Raw genomic sequence first — 16,933 nt, forward strand, 5'->3', positions numbered from 1 at the left:
ATTCATATCAATTGAAAACAACTCAAAAGAGTTAGTCACTTTTCCCACTCCCCATCTTCCTGACAACCCATTCATGCCCTGTTATTTTTTCTCTCAAGATTAAGGTGAACACAAGAATGCAGAACTGTTTTTAAACCAAACCTCCGAAAAATATAGATGTGCAACTTACTTTAACCTGCCATATTCAATAACACAACACCCACCCATATCAAAATCAGCCTTAAAAACAAAACCATTTTTTTTTTAATTTTTTACTATGCACCATGAGTGACAACATCATAGGAACAGGCCTAAAGTGAAAATAACGTTAATTTTTTCCAGCCATTTATGATTCTATCTCACCAAAATAAGAGTGATACTGGACAATATAAATTAAATAATAATTACACTAGATTTCTTGTCTGCAAGTTTACAAAACATTGAGTGGGAAATAAATGCCCAGTGGAATCACTAAAAGCTCTTAGCAAAGCCACAGGATTTAAACATGACCAAACAAAATGATTAGCAGACATTCCCTAATGAGCAGACAGTAGCTGAAGTCCCCAAAAATTGCCCTTATGACACATTAACCAAGCACCTAAAAAGTACCTAAAATGGCATTATATCATTACGAACCTGTATTTATGCTTAGATGCAAACATACTGAATAGGGAAACAATAAAGCCACATCTTATGAAGACATGCCTTCAATGTAAAACCAATACATTTGTCCCCATATTAATGAAAAGCTACCACACATACACACATCATGCATAAATTCCAAAACAATCACCTGGCAGCTGCGACAGCAACAAACATTAATATATTAAACATAATTCAAATTAATACAACAAGAATATATTAGAATTACACACAGATGAAAATCCTCTTCTCAACAATCTCTGTTTTCCAATTCACTGTTTTCAAAATCTGAGTTTAAGGCGACAGTTCTTGAGGTCTAAATTAACAGACCTACACACTGCCACAAATTACATAATACACCTCGCAAAAGAACACTCAAATAAGGCATGAAAAGACAATTATTTTCCCAAAGTCAAAATTACAAATAGCAGTACATAGCCACCAAAAAAATGATTCAAGTCAATTTCTTCATCAGACTTTATCCTCCCGAATGATCTTCCCAAAGTATTAACTCTCCCAGACCAAACTCTAATTGTGAAAACGGTCAGTATAAAATGCAGACTGCAGACTGGGGAATAGGTAAAAAATGCAGACAGGGCACAGGGTATAAAATGCAGACTGAGACCAAAACCGTCTCTTTGTCAAATACAGCATAAATTTTCAAATTTCAACTTACCCTAGTGTCATCTAGATCATCTCTGGCGAAATTGACCGTAAAGAATTACGCCCGTGACAGTTATCATATTATAATGAAGGAAACAGAGTTGATTCACAAAAAAGGCAAGCAATTTTAAATCGACAGATTTTAACTTACGTGGAAGAAGAGATTTGTTAAACAATTCAACTATAAAAAAATGCGATAATGTTGAAAACTTTAAAAAATTTAAAACCATCTTGGTTTAAAAGTTTAAAAAGCGACGACGTTTTGACGTTTGCTCAACGTTATTATCAAGTCAGTGATGAGCGAAATGAAAATGAATATAAATGTAAAATAATTCCTTAGAGACAAATAAAAGCAAAAATATGTGATCTTAATGAAGTATTCGCACGCAGCCGGAGTCATGTAAAGAGTTTGGCGCGAATAGAGTCTTTCTGAGTATTTAACTCAGGGTTTAATTCCTTAATGAACAACATCTCAAAGATCAGGCAGTCGAACTTTGATCAACATTTCTTTAGAACAGAGAAGTGCTTGTCGGCTAAATCAGCCTTCGATAGACCGTGTTGCTCAAGGTGCTTCCCAATTGCAGAATATTTGTGTTCATTAATGCGCTGGTGTAAATGACGAGTGGTGTACCCGACATAATCTGCGTCGCACAGATCACACTCAAATTTGTAAACCACGCATTGATTGTTGACAATAGGGGGCTTCTTCTCTTTTAGCGCGAGAATTTGGCCAATCTTCTTAGACTGAAAGGCTGGCTTAATTTGGACTCCAATGTTGGCGCTCAAATTTTGAATTTGCTTCTTGACGGAGTAAGCTGATTGCTGATCTTTAAATGGTAGTGGGACCATGATGGTAGAGTTGTCATCCATTGTATTCCTGTCAGCATCGATGTTGTCGATATTATGCAAAAACTTGTTGATCGCTGAATTGATCAAATTAATTGGGTAGTCGAGGTTGAGGAACGTAGAGCGGAGCTTGTTGCACTCATCAGAAAACGCAGTATGGGTAGATGTCACAGCTGATGTGCGCGATGGATCATAGTGGTGAGTAAGCAGTCTTTGTAACGTTTGTCCACATGGCTGTGGTAGTGTAGAAGTAAGCCAGTGTTCGTGGACTTTCTGTAGACTGATGTTTCGAGCCTGTTGCCAATTTTAGTAATGTTCATACCAACAAAAGGAATGGCATTCTGTTCAGCTATCTCCATGGTGAATTTCAAGTTTCTGTGGCAAGAGGTCAATTTGTCGAGGAAAATGTTAGCTTCGTTGAGGTCAGGCATGATGGTCAAGGTGTCGTCCACGTATCGCTTATAGAAAGCGGGGAGCTCGTCTTTCTCTTCCATTTTTTCTTCTATAGAGCACATGAACGTGTTGGCTAATAATGGTCCCAGGGGAGAACCCATAGCCACGCCTTCTACCTGCTCGTAAAGCGCGCCATTCAGTTAAATAAGTTGGTTTGTAGTTGCAAGCTCGAGCAGGTCCCTAAGCTGGTCTTTGGTGAGGTTTAGATCGTGTCATTGAACCAGTTGTCACTGAAAGCTTTCTCAACAAGTATTGTGATGGTTTCGTGAGCGGGGACATTTGTGAACAAAGCAGTTACGTCATATGATACCAGTATATGATCAGCATCAACAGGGGTGTTTCTGATATCTTGGGAGAATTGGAAGATATCGCTGATGGTGTACGCATTAGTTGACAGAGGCTTTAATTTCTCTTCCAGCCATTTTGCAAGAGGGTAGTTGTAGGTCCCAGTTGCGGATAATATTGGTCTCATAGACAGTTCAGGCTTGTGTGTCTTGGGTAACCCATACAGGTGGGCAAGTCCGGAGCCTTTTGGGCAGAGTGCATCAGCGAGTGATTTAGGCAAGATGCTGTGTACTTTGATGTAAAGTTCATTCTCTTTTTCTAGCAAGGGATGATAATGATGATAATGCTTAGGTGGTCCCCCGCGCGCTTTTGGACGCTTAGTGCTACATTGGGTAAATTTGGTGGAATCACGAAGTGAAGCGTCACACAGTAACCGTAGGTAATCAGCTTATCCATCACAACAACGCCAGAACCTTTGTCAGGTTTGGTGATAACTATGTCATCGCGGCGTTTGAGATTGTTGATGGCCTGTAACAGAGCTTTAGGTGGTGTTGGACTGCGTCTTGCAATGTAGTTTAAAGCAATGGATCTCAAGGTGGCACAGGCAAGGTCTTTCTTGGAGTCTAAAAGAAGCAGTGGTTCCAATTTCCAATAGGCCTTTACAAAGCTTGCTTGAATGTCTCGAGAAGGTGTTTGTTAAGGTATTGCAAATTGCAGTCCTCTTCAAAGGACAAGTTCTCGAAGAACGATAGGTGGTAAGATGATAAGTTGTTATGTTTGTCAACGTCTGCATTTTATACCCAGTCTGCAGACTGCATTTTAACTTGTTTCTTTGAATAAATAATTTCAAAGACATTGCATACCTTTAGTACTCTACGATACATGAACACATATTTTATTCAAAAAACATTTTACTGCAATGTTGACACAAAGCAATAGAGAGGTAGACCAGTAAAGGTCATGTGTCCGCGTTAGTACTTACATCATACTTTGGGGTCGTTTATTTCAATTCAAGATTGACGCTTTTCGAAAGAATATATAAAAATGTCAATTTCATAGAAAAGAAAGGCAATTGGCCTAGTGTAAGTTGAGTTCAACTTACACTAGTCTCAATTGAGAGACTGTTTTGGTGTCACTCTGTATTTTATACCCAGTCTGCAGACTGCATTTTATACCTAGTCTGCATTTTATACCCAGTCTGCAGACTGCAATCTGCACCCTGCAGTCTCCATTTTTTGCTAATTAACCTATTCTGAATAGCTCCTAGTATGAAAAAGCCATGAAAGCATACTTCTTTAACCAGGGGCACCCAACGACTCTTTTGTGCAAAATATCTGTTCGGAGAAGCAATGTTTCATAGAATATTATATTAAGACTTACTTGTTGACGATTGAAATTAACAGCTAGCCGTTCCATTCGATTCACGTCAATTTTAGAAGCTTACCTAAATAATCCCTACGATTGTCTGAAGTTAGATTTTTCACCTTTCACTGCCTAAATAAACCTTTTTTTTCTCCCTATCCCTCTCGACGCCTGCTACGCAGGCTATACAAAATAGCTGTACGGATTTAAAGAAATAAAAATTCAAAGACTGGGAGGAATTAGCAAAATTCCCTCTTTCGTATTTCAATTGAATTTTCAATAAAATAAATTTGAAACCCTAGGATGACCAACACGTACAAATTCCAAAGCGCCAATAAGATACAATTCTAGAGTTCTAAAAGTACTCTGGAGAGCCTAAAAAGAGGAAACCGTCGAACTGTTGAACCGCCTCTTCAACCACACAAAACTAACTTTAACCATAACAATAATTTCATGATAAAATCTGCCTCCTGCAATTTGCAAACATAAAAATTCTTCACGTTTGAGAACTGGCAGTAACTTATAAATCCATGTATCCTAAAGTGACCGCGTTCGAAACCACTTTTTACGCCAAATATAATATTCAAATGCCGGACGCCATTTTGTTTTGGAACACAACTCCCAAGCTCTCTCGATACTAGAGTCCAAGCCCACGAAAGTGAGCGCACGCTCTCATTCAATTCGCGTTTGTGTCGCAACTAACACCAACCTTAGTTATTAAAGGCGTCTCTCGTGCCGCTTATTAACTCCGTTCCAGTTTGCAGCCTCTCGTGACCTATATATTATCACACTCTCACGAAGTGAAGAAGTCCGGTTAACTCTTTTCACGACAACCCATCTCTATCGCTGTCTCAAAAACTGACATGCGACAGTCCGATAGATTCAAGCCACGGCTACCCGTCTAGATCGGATCCGATGGAGTCCGTTTGCCCACATTTTCCACCTCCTCCCAAACTCATCTTATTGTTTATTTAACTAAGTCTCTCGCGGACTGACACACGGCAGTCCGATGGACTCTTGCCACGGCAACCCGTCTCCATCGGATCCGATGGAGTCCGTTTGCCGACAATTTCCACCCCCTCCCAACTCAACTTACTGAATATTTACTAAGTCTCTCGCGAACTGACACGCGGCAGTCCGATGGTCTCGATCCACGGCAACCCGTCTCCATCGGATCCGATGGAGTCCGTTTGCCGACATTTTCCACCCCCTCCACAACTCACGAACTGACACACGGCAGTCCGATGGACTCGTTCCACGGCAACCCGTCTCCATCGGATCCGATGGAGTCCGTTTGCCGACATCTTTTAACCCCCTCTCAACTATAGTTTGCTGTATATTTACTAAGTCCCTCGCGAACTGACATGCGGCAGTCCAATAGACTCGTTCTACGGCAACCCGTCTCCATAGGATCCGATGGAGTCCTCGCAAATTCCCTCGCAAACTGACATGCGGCAGTCCGATGGACTCATTCCATAGCAACCCGTCTCCATCGGATCCGATGGAGTTCGTTTGCCCACATTTTCCACCCCCCTGACAACTATAGTTTGCTGTTTATATAGGGTATATATACTAAGACTCTCACGAAATGACATGCGGCAGTCCGATGGACTCGTTCCATGGCAACCTGTCTCCATCGGATCCGATGGAGTCCGTTTGCCGACATTTTCCACCCCCTCTCAACTATAGTATGCTGTATATCTACTAAGTCCCTTTGCGAACTGACATGCAGCAGTCCGATAGACTCGTTCTACGGCAACCCGTCTCCATAGGATCCGATGGAGTCCGTTTGCCGACATCTTTTAACCCCCTCTCAACTATAGTTTGCTGTATATTTACTAAGTCCCTCGCAAACTGACATGCGGCAGTCCGATGGACTCGTTCCATGGCAACCCGTCTCCATCGGATCCGATGGAGTCCGTTTGCCGACATTTTCCACCCCCTCTCAACTATAGTATGCTGTATATTTACTAAGTCCCTCGCGAAGTGACATGCGGCAGTCCAATAGACTCGTTTTACGGCAACCCGTCTCCATAGGATCCGATGGAGTCCTTTTTCCGACAGTTTTTAACCCCCTCTCAACTATAGTTTGCTGTATATTTACTAAGTCCCTCGCAAACTGACATGCGGCAGTCCGATAGACTCATTCCATGGCAACCCGTCTCCATCAGATCCGATGGAGGCCGTTTGCCCACATTTTCCACCCCCCTCACAACTATAGTTTGCTGTATATATGGGGTATATATACTAAGACTCTCGCGAAATGACATGCGGCAGTCCGATGGACTCGTTCCACAGCAACCCTTCTCCATCGGATCCGATGGAGTCCGTTTGCCAACATTTTCCACTCCTCTCACATTTATCCTCCTCCTTAGTCCTTTGAGCCCCCAGTGGGGCATAGGGCCGCAGCAATGACTTCTTTCCACTTGTCTCTGTTCTAAGCGGTTGCCTGCGCCTCTCCCCATGATAAGCCCATCTCCTTTAGCTCATGTTCAACTGTCTTCCTCCAGGTGGTCTTGGGCCTTCCCCTCTTTCTTTTGCCTGCTGGTGTCCACCTTAGGGCAACCTTGGGTATCCTCTCCGGTGACATACGTAAGAAATGCCGCAGCCATCTGAGCCGGCGTTTCTTTATTTCTTGCTCCATACTTGTACACCCGGTCTTCTGATACAAGTCGTTGTTAGAAATTTTGTTGGGCCAGAAGATGTTGCAGATCCTTCGCAGACAGCTGTTGTGAAAGGCATTGACTTTGTTTATGTCTCTCTTGACAATTCTCCAGCATTCAGAGCCATAAAGTAGCACAGATTTGACGTTGCTGTTGTAGATGCGTACTTTGGTACTAAGGCTGTACTGTTTAGACTTCCAGATGTTTTTCAGTCTACTAAATGCGCACCTGGCTTTGCTGAGCCTGGCCTTGATATCCTTCTGGGCACTGTTATCTGTACTGATCACACTCCCGAGATAAGTGAACTCTTCAATGTGGTCCAGAGGTTCTCCGTCGATGTTAATTGTCCTTGTGGGACTTGAGCTGAAACACATAATTTTGGATTTCTTTTTGCTGATATTTAACCCTGTTTTCTTTGAGTTCATATTGAGATCGTCTGACATTTCCTGAAGGTGAGTAGTTGTTGAGGAAAGGGTGGCAATGTCATCAGCAAAGTCAAGTTCTTGAAGGTGAGAGAAGATTGTCCATTGTATTCCATGGGTACGTAGGGAAGCAGTTTGTCGCATCACCCAATCGATTGTAACAAGGAAGAGAATAGGCGAGAGTATACAGCCCTGTTGCACTCCGGATTTAACTGGAAATGCTTCTGTTATTGTGTTTTCGAGGATGATACTGCATTCGAAGTTAACGTAGAACATCTTAATAAGGGACCTCTTCCTCTTCTAAAACCGGCCTGTTCTTCTCTAAGTGTGGTATCGATAGCCTTCTTTATGCGCTTTAGTAGTATTCTGCAGAATATCTTGCTTGGTACAGAAAGTAAGGTAATTCCCCTCCAGTTATCACAATTGCCCAGGTCGCCTTTTTTGGTAGTTTGAATATGAGACCTTTGAACCAGTCTTTAAAAATAACTTCCTGTTCCCAGATCTTACAGAAGAGGTCTGTTAATAGCCTAGATGTTGTACCTATATCTGCTTTCAGCAGTTCGGCTTGCAGTGAGTCGATTCCTGGGGCCTTTCCGTTTTTCAGATTCTCAATTGCCGAGCGAACCTCAGCTATACCTGGGGGGCCGGTGTCTATATCAAGGTAAGATTCAGAAGGTGGTGGATCTGCTGGTTCATCTGGATCTGGCCGATTAAGGACTTCTTCAAAGTGTTGCACCCATCTAGCAGCCTGCTCCCGTTCTGTTGTTACCACTTTCCCCTGTTTGTCTTTCACTGGTATGCTGTGAATGGTGTTGTTACCGCAAAGCTGTTTAGTGATCTTGTAGACTGTACTGAATTCCCCTGTCTCTGCTGCTTCTTCTGCTTCGCTAGCCAGTTTCTCGATGAAGTTCCTTTTGTCCTTTCTTGCACTCCGTTTCACTTCTCTGTCTCTGTTCTTATACTCCTGCTGTGTCCGTTCAATCTGCCTTGATGAGTTGGCATTCAGCATTTTCACCCTTGCTTTCCTCCTTGTATCTATTTTGGCCCAAGTTTCGTCTGATAACCATTTCTTGTTCCCCTTTTTCTTAAAACCAACAGCTTTCTTCGCAGCATCAGAATGGGCCTCTCTGATTCGATTCCGTGAGCATTCCACTGAACCCTGATCTGTTTCATCTTCAAGAGTGGCAAGTGCAGCAAACCTGTTTTTAAGTTCAAGGCTAAAGTTGCTCCTGACCTCATGACATTTCAGTCGGTTGATGTCAAACACTTTCCTGCATTGTTTATTGGAGTTTGCAGCCATAAGTTTTAGCTTAATTTTTGTGAATAACATGTAGTGATCACTGCTTACGTCAGCACCCCGATACACTTTTACATCCAGAAGCGATCTCCTCCACTTCTTGTTGATCAGTATGTGGTCGATCTGGTTGATTGTACGACCGTCGGGGGATCTCCAGGTAAGTTTGTGAATGTTCTTGTGGGGGAAGATTGTACCCCCTATTATACAGTTATTGTTCAGAAAAAAATCAACTAATCTTTCACCATTGTCATTAATAACTGCCACAGCCATGCTTTCCAATAGCAGCTTCACAATTGCTGTTGTCAGAGCCAACTTTAGCATTAATATCTCCCATTATCAAAAGCATGTCATGTCGAGGGACTCTAGAAACTTCATACTGGAGCTGTTCATACCAGTCGTCTTTTACCTCATCCTCTGCCTCGTTCGTAGGGGCATAACACTGTAGAATAGTGAGTTTACAGTATTTGGAGTGGAACCTTGCTCTAATGACTCTGTCACTAACAGGCTCCAATTCAATAAGGGTCTTTTCTGTACTTCTGCTGATGATAAGAGCAACACCACTCGCATGTGTGTTTTCCTTTCCCGAAAACAAGATTGTAAAGCCATCTCCTGTCCTCTTTCTTCCCGTGCCGGTCCATCTACATTCACTTACACCAAAAATATCTAGGTCATATCTTTCCATCTCCTTCGTAACCTGTGCCGTCTTACCAGTTTCAAACATTGTGCGGACGTTCCATGTTGCAAGTCGTATCACTGTTTTGGGCCCAAGAAAACTCCTCCTTGAGCTCATAGCTTCCCGAGGTGGGCTTTCACTAGGAGCTGTCATACTGCCTAGCTCCATTGCTTGGCTTGAAATTCCCATAGGACCCTGTGGATTTGGGTACATAATTGCGGTTTCCGTAACTAGGTATTTTTTACGGGGTGGAGTTGTTGGCCCCACGCCCAACCCCCAACCTGGAGGGCCAGTGGTTTTCTGTAGGGGTTCTCCTTCCCTTAGCACACGGGTTCCGGTTATTTTGAGGCGCCGGACACTCGCCTCTCGCCGCTGTCACTCGGCTGCCGAAGCATTCCCGGGGACTACGATGACGGGGACGTGTGACATGCGACTTCAATGGCAGAGCCTCTAGATTGACGGTAGGCATTTCTCAGCATTTTCGAGGAGAACATTGGTGGCACTTGTTAACCCCACTGAGACCTTTTACCATTGCCTTGAGCCCCCCCTCACCTCACATTTATACTTTGCTGTATATATACTAAGTCTCTCGCGAACTGACATGCGGCAGTCCGTTGGACTCGTTCCACGGCAACCCGTCTCCATCGGACCCGATGGAGTCCGTTTGCCGACATTTTCCAACCCCCTCTCAACTTTAGTTTGCTGTATATATACTAAGACTCTCGCGAAATGACATGCGGCAGCCTGATGGACTCGTTCCACGATAACTCTCTCCATCAGATCCGATGGAGTCCGTTTGCCAGCACCTGCTTACAGAATTTAGATAAAGAAGATTTTTTAGCTCAGTTTCTTTGTCGGGGCAAGTACTTGATTTTCAACAAAGATTTTGCCAGTCAAGTCTCCAATAACTACTTTTTCTTCACTTACTCCAAGCAAAACATCCACATTTTCAAGGCAGCTCAGGTGTTCACCTTAAACAAAGACCTCTATTCCCAAGTCCGCGAGACAGTTATTAAGAAGCTGGGGGATGCAGTCAAGACCAACATTGACGACCTGCAGATATAAACTGTTCAAGTTTAACATGCCAGTACAAGTCTGCATTTAACAGTAATGTTTGTACCTGTCACTTTACATATTCCCTGTGTTTTCCATAGCATAAAAAACAGACTTGTTCTCCTACACTGAAACTATTACAGAGTAAACAAAGTAAACTGGACTAGACAGTTAGGCGTAGATCCACGGTCTGTGTAGCTAATTTGTTTTGGCAGCGGACATTTTTAATCTCCAGATTACATTCGCGATGATCTTGTAGGATTTTAGTGTAACGCACTGAAAAAAAATGAAAACTTAGGCCGATTAAAGTTTTATTTGCTTATTACCTAGCTGCTTACAACAATTTGAGATAGAGGAATAACACTTTTCAACCACTATCTTTGCCATTCCATAATAGTTGAAACTGGTGAGAAAAAAACAACTGGCGTGAAATTAAGCCCCTTACTTTGATATTAGCATCAGCATTACAGGAAGAACCACCTTAAATGCCATAATAAATAGTACCACAGGAATGAACTTCTCAGGCATAGCAGCCAGCACTACTCCAATTGAACAGCATACTAAACAGCGCTACTAGTAAGAACTTGAATAAATAGCTTTCATTTGCATGGTCACAATTTAGGATTATACCCACAGACTGAAAAGTTAGAACCACCTTGCACAGCATAATAAACAATACCACAGGAAAGTATTGCTTAGCAGCTTTCGTTTGAATTCCCACGTCACACTTTAGGATTTCATCCAGAGATTCAAAAGTTATAACGACCTTGTTCAGCATAAAAAAAATTACACCACAGGAAAGTACTGCTCATTAATTTTCAATTGAATGGTCACTTCTTAGGATTTCACCTACACACTCAAAAGTTAGATCCAGCCTGTGTAATTAGCACCAATGGAAAGTATTGCTTAGCAGCTCACATTTGAATGGTCCAAGCCTAAAAAGTTAGAACCTTCCGGTGCATTAGCATAATAAACCTCACCACAGGAAAGTACTGCTTAGCAGCTTTCATTTGAATGGTCCCAGTCTAGGATTTCATCTACAGACTCAAAAGTTATAAGATAGATAGATAGATAGATAGATAGATAGATAGATAGATAGATAGATAGATAGATAGATAGATAGATAGATAGATAGATAGATAGATAGATAGATAGATAGATAGATAGATAGATAGATAGATAGATAGATAGATACATGGCAGCCCAAAGGCTGAATCGCGCATTTAGAACTCATATTATTTACATGATGCAAAAACTAAAGGGTATTAAAGCATAATAAATTAATCAAAGAAAATTACAAATTATCACAGTATGATACCAACCAGTGTATAGCATGATAAACAGCAACACAGAAAAGTACTGCTTAGCAGCTTTCGCTTGAAAGGTCCCAGTTCAGGATTTCATCTACAGACTCAAAACTAGGAACCACCTGCTGGAGTGTTAAGCATAATAAACAGGAACAAAGGAAAGTCTTGCTTAGCAGCTTTCATTTGAATGGTCCCAGTTTAGGATTTCATCCACATACTTAAAAAATAAAATCAGCTTGCACAGCATAATAAACATCACCAAAGAAAAGTACTGCTCAGTAGCTTTCATTTGAATTGTCACACTATAGAATTTCACACAAATACTCAGCAAAAGTTAGATCCACCCATTGTAAAGCTCCAATGGAAACTATCGCTGAGTAGCTTTTATTTGAGTTGTCCTAGTTTAGGATTTCATCCACAGACTTAATACTTATAACAACTTAGTCTATTGCATAATAAATAGCGATACTGGAAAGTACTGCTTAGCAGCTTAATTTCATTTGAATAGTCCCTGTAGTTTAGGATTTCATCCAGAGACTCAAAACTAAGAATCACCTTGCTCAGCATAGCAAACCGCACCACAGGAACGTACTGCTCAGTAGCTTTCATTTGAATTTTCCCAGTTTCGGATTCAATCCACAGACTCAATCGTTAGAACTACATAGAGTATAGCATAATAAACCGCACCACTGGAAATTACTGCTTAGCAGCTTTCATCTGAATGGTCCCAATTTAGGATTTCATCTTCCGCCGTAAAACTTATAACCACTCCGTGTATAGCATAATAAACAGCACCACAGGAAAGTATTCCTCCGCAGCTTTCATTTGAATTGTCCTAATTTAGGATTTCATTCAGAAAGTCAAAACTTAGAATCATTCAGTGTATAGCGTAATAAGCAGCACCACAGGAAATTACTCTTCAGTAGCTTTCATTTGAATTGTCCCAGTTTAGGATTTCATCCACAGACTCAAAAGATAAAATCAACTTGCACAGCATAATAAACCGCACCACAGGAAAGTACTGCTTAGTAGCTTTAATTTCAATGGTCACACTTTAGGAAATTCAACCACGCGCTCAAAAGTTAAGTCCACGCATTGTGTAGTACCAATGGGAAGTATTGCTTAGCAGCTCTCGTTTGAATGGTCCCAGTCTAAAAGTTAGAACCATCCAGTGGAAAGCATGATAAACAGCACCACAGGAAAGTACTGCTTAGCAGCTTTCATTTGAATAGTCCCAGTTTAAAAAGTTAGAACCATCAAGTGTATAGCATGATAAACAGCAACACAGTAAAGTACTGCTTAGCAGCTTAATCTTATGTGAGTGGTCCCCGTTTAGGATTTCATCTAATGACTCAAAAGATAAAATCACCTTGCACAGCTAAACAAACCGCACCACAGGAACGTACTGCTCAGTAGTTTTCATTGGAATTTTCCCAGTTTAGGATTCAATCCACAGACTCAATCGTTAAAACCATATTGGGTATAACATAATAAACAGCACCACAGGAAAGTACCACTTAGCAGACTTACCCTTAAATGGTCCCAGTTTAGGATTTCATCTAGGGACTCAAAAGATAGAATCAATTTGCAGAGCATAATAAACAGCACCACAGGAACGTACTACTTAGCAGACTTACCCTTAAATGGTCCCAGTTTAGGATTTCATCTAGGGACTCAAAAGATAGAATCAATTTGCAGAGCATAATAAACAGCACCACAGGAACGTACTACTTAGCAGACTTACCCTTAAATGGTCCCAGTTTAGGATTTCATCTAGGGACTCAAAAGATAGAATCAATTTGCAGAGCATAATAAACAGCACCACAAAAAAGTACTGCTCAGAAGCTTTCATTTGAATGGTTACACTTTAGGAAATTCACCCACATACTCAAAAGCTGCATCCACCCTGTGTTTAGCGCCAATGGAAAGTATTGTTTAGCAGCTCTCACTTAAATGGTCCCAGTCTAAAAAGTTAGAACCATCAAGTGTATAACATGATAAACCGCACAACAGGAAAGTACTGCTTAGCAGCTTAATTTCATTTGAATGGTCCCGGTTTAGTATATCATCCAGAGACCCAAAAGTTAAAATCACCTTGCTCAGTATAATAAGCTGCACCACAGGAAAGTACTGCTCAGTAGCTTTCATTCGAATTAGTCCCAGTTTAGGATTTCATCCAGACTCAAAACTTAGAATCACCCAGTGTATAGCATAATAAACTGCACAACAGGAAAGAATTGCTAAGCATCTTTCCTTTGAATTGTCCCAGTTTAGGATTTAAACCACAGCCTCAGGAAAGAAAGGGAAACGAGATGAAATGCAAGTCGAAAAGGGAAACGTGTCAACGTACAGAAATTTAAAGATAGTACAGATAAACAACTAATATCATACGGCTTTCACTTCCTGGAGAGAAAACCACCGGATTAAAAACATGCATATGATAGCTTTCCTACAAATCTGAGTCGTTTTGTATTATTATAGCAGCTTTTGAAGAATTGTTTGCCTCCAAAACAGTATTCTCCAACTTGAGTCACGATAAGATAGAGTATTCACGTTTTATCCTAATAATCACGATCTCCTAGTTCTTACAGCAATTACGTTCGCTCCCAACTAAACTTTAACAGCTTTCTATTGTCCTTTTATCACATGCAATCTAGTTACACAAGCACTGATTGAGTAATACCATTAGTAGGTTCCTGATTGGTTCACTTAGCCATGAGGTTATCTCTGAAATGTCTGCGGAAATTACTTATGTACAAACAACTTAACGATATCACGCATCTCATTTTTCAATCAGCTATTGTCAACGTAACATAACTCTTAATGTAATGCTAAATTTACCGACACCCTCCCCCTGTTCTGTCCGAAGGAGTTAAACACAAGATATAGCTAAATCAAAGTTCTCGTCAAGTCCTAGCTAAGCTAGCAAAGAAAAGAAAAATCATATCAACAACGTCCATGTTTCTTAATCAATCGAGCTCAAATTCGTTTAGTTCCTGGATCCTGGTTCTTGCAGCAACTGCGGCGTCTCGTTGCGGCCTGAACACTGCTGAACTTGGGTTCAGCGGTACAGAAGTCGCATCCCTGGTTATGTGGCGAACTGTATCCTTGTCATAGGCGATCTCGAGTGGGTACAGGTGCTGAACAGGTCGCTCTATTTGACCATGTGCAGTCTTGAGTTCCACAGCGCGTATGATTACATCTTTCCCAAGGTAGATTGCACTCACTACGGTAGTGGCCAGGTTCCTCGATTCTTGTTATCAGTTTTGATGATGACAACATCTCCGACTTTAGGCTGGAATCTAGCTGCTTTATGGGTCAAGTTGTGTCGCTCTCGTAAGGCTGACAGGTACTCTCTTTTCCACCGTTTCTAAAGGTTGTCCTTGCAGGACTTTAAGTATTTCGCGCGTTTTCTGAGGTCTGGATCTCCAATTCGCCATGTGTGTTGTTCTGGTATCTGGTTGGTGCGCTGGAACAGGAAACTTGAGAGGGTGAGGACGGGAAGTTCCACATCGTCCTCCACGTAGCTCAATGGCCTTCGATTGATTTGAGTCTCCACATCGAGTAGCACCTCACTGAGTTCTTCCCAGGTTAGTACTCCTCCCCCCAATGAAGTTGTGCATCGCTAACTTTACCACTCCGATTAAGCGTTCGAACTGCCCGCACCACCATAAGGCGTGACTCAAATTGAACTTCCAGTTGATTTCATGGACAGGTCTGAAAAACGACTGCGCATGTACATCGACCTGCGGCAAAAAACGCAGGCTCAGACGCGCGCCCATTCAAAATGACTCCCATTTCGCGGGAAGTAAACAGACGGCATTTAAATTGAAAAAATAAGGTCACTGTTCAAAAAATAAAAAAGTTAACTCTAGTTTTCAAAAGAAAAAATATTTTCCTAACAATCTAGTGGGTGTAGAAATTGAGAAAAAATTGTTTTCGTGCCGCAAACGGCCTTTCGCGTGAAATTTTTAGTAAAGTTACGATCCCGGCTAATTAGGGAAAATTATCGCTAATGTTTACCGCACTGTGTTGGCTTTTTCTGGCCACTTTGCCGTCTGTTTCTGGATGTTGGTTCGCTGGTAAAACAAGGAATACTAAGGAGGCTTGCTACGGGGATAGTAAGCCCCTACCGCCAGGTTTGGCGAGAGCTGCCAACGTGCCGGAGGACACACTAGTTTGCCTTAGACATCGCGGAGTGATCGAGAGGCAGGACTTCACCTTTTCAAGGGCAACACTCTAAGAAACTGGTAGAAATTCCTGTAAGCCTTTACGGAGTTATCGATAATGACGGGAAGCAAAACGAAAACTATCGACCAGGGAGCAAGTGGTGCCATGCGTGTAAAGGAAAGTTCTACAAAAAAAACCGAAGGAAATAGTGGTATGGCCATAAAAAATCGAAAGAAGGTAAGCTTAAATCTATTTTCGCACTTCCCTTAGCAGTGTGTATTATTTTATCAGGTCATTTACAAGTACCCATGTTATAAATACCAACATGTTTTTGTTGCATTTATTGTAGAAAACGAATACGATGACCAGTTTAACAGAAAAGGAGACAGAGTTTTACCAACTTTACAAACAGGAGGCCGAAAAATGTCACACCCCGGAAACACAACTGAATACGATGAAACAACAGCTCATGGAAATGAAAGGTCTAGCTGCTATTAAATTGAACATCTTAACCTTTACTTTACATTGTCCCTATGGCATTTTGTACTTGAAAATTCAATTACTTCATTTCAGAATCAACAATTGACAAGAAGTTGGAAGAATTTCAAAAGGCTCTGTACAGGCACCAAATCACCACCCCTGACATCAAGATCTATGATCCACATGACATGCAAAAATTCACGGATAAAAACAGCCCTGGACTGTTCCAGGACATTCTCACCTGTATTACAGGAGGTAAAATCCTAACTGAGAAAAGGAGACAGCTGCAAGAGCAGAGAGCGGTGGCTCTACTACACATCTTTGAATATTTTAGGTGTGTACTTTGAGTTAAGTGGTTTGGGAAATTGGTTTGCACCCAGTCATTTATGACCAGCATAATAACAATGTAAGCCAATTTGTTTTAACTATGTGACAGGTCACAGAAAACTTCTGCCCTACAGAAGGACAGTGGACTACATGCAGCCAGCTGTGGCATGTCGTTGCAAGGATTGTCTGCTGGCCAGGTGTTGGGATTCAGCACAACCCCCAGAACAGTACAGCAGTTAAAAGCTATGCTGAGTCAACAACACGCAAGTTTTGTATCACAGCAATTTCAGAGAGCAAATGAGGTCAGTCTG

At 41.6% G+C, this 16,933-nt stretch overlaps 1 long non-coding RNA gene and 1 pseudogene across 2 annotated transcripts in view; both read left to right on the plus strand.

The window, feature by feature from the left end:
• The window catches only part of LOC146450280 (uncharacterized), a 55,928-nt gene that overhangs the window by 20,745 nt on the left and 18,250 nt on the right, over window positions 1–16,933 (plus strand). The gene's annotated exons all lie outside the window — the stretch shown is intronic.
• On the plus strand, window positions 15,661–16,862 carry LOC146450282 (uncharacterized; annotated as a pseudogene). Its single transcript, XR_014860340.1, has 3 exons — window positions 15,661–16,052; window positions 16,165–16,297; window positions 16,389–16,862. The product of XR_014860340.1 is annotated as an uncharacterized LOC146450282 (transcript).

Source organism: Pavona decussata, unplaced genomic scaffold (assembly GCF_977016875.1).
Source record: "Pavona decussata unplaced genomic scaffold, jaPavDecu1.1 SCAFFOLD_469, whole genome shotgun sequence".
NCBI classification, from domain to species: Eukaryota; Metazoa; Cnidaria; class Anthozoa; order Scleractinia; family Agariciidae; genus Pavona; species Pavona decussata.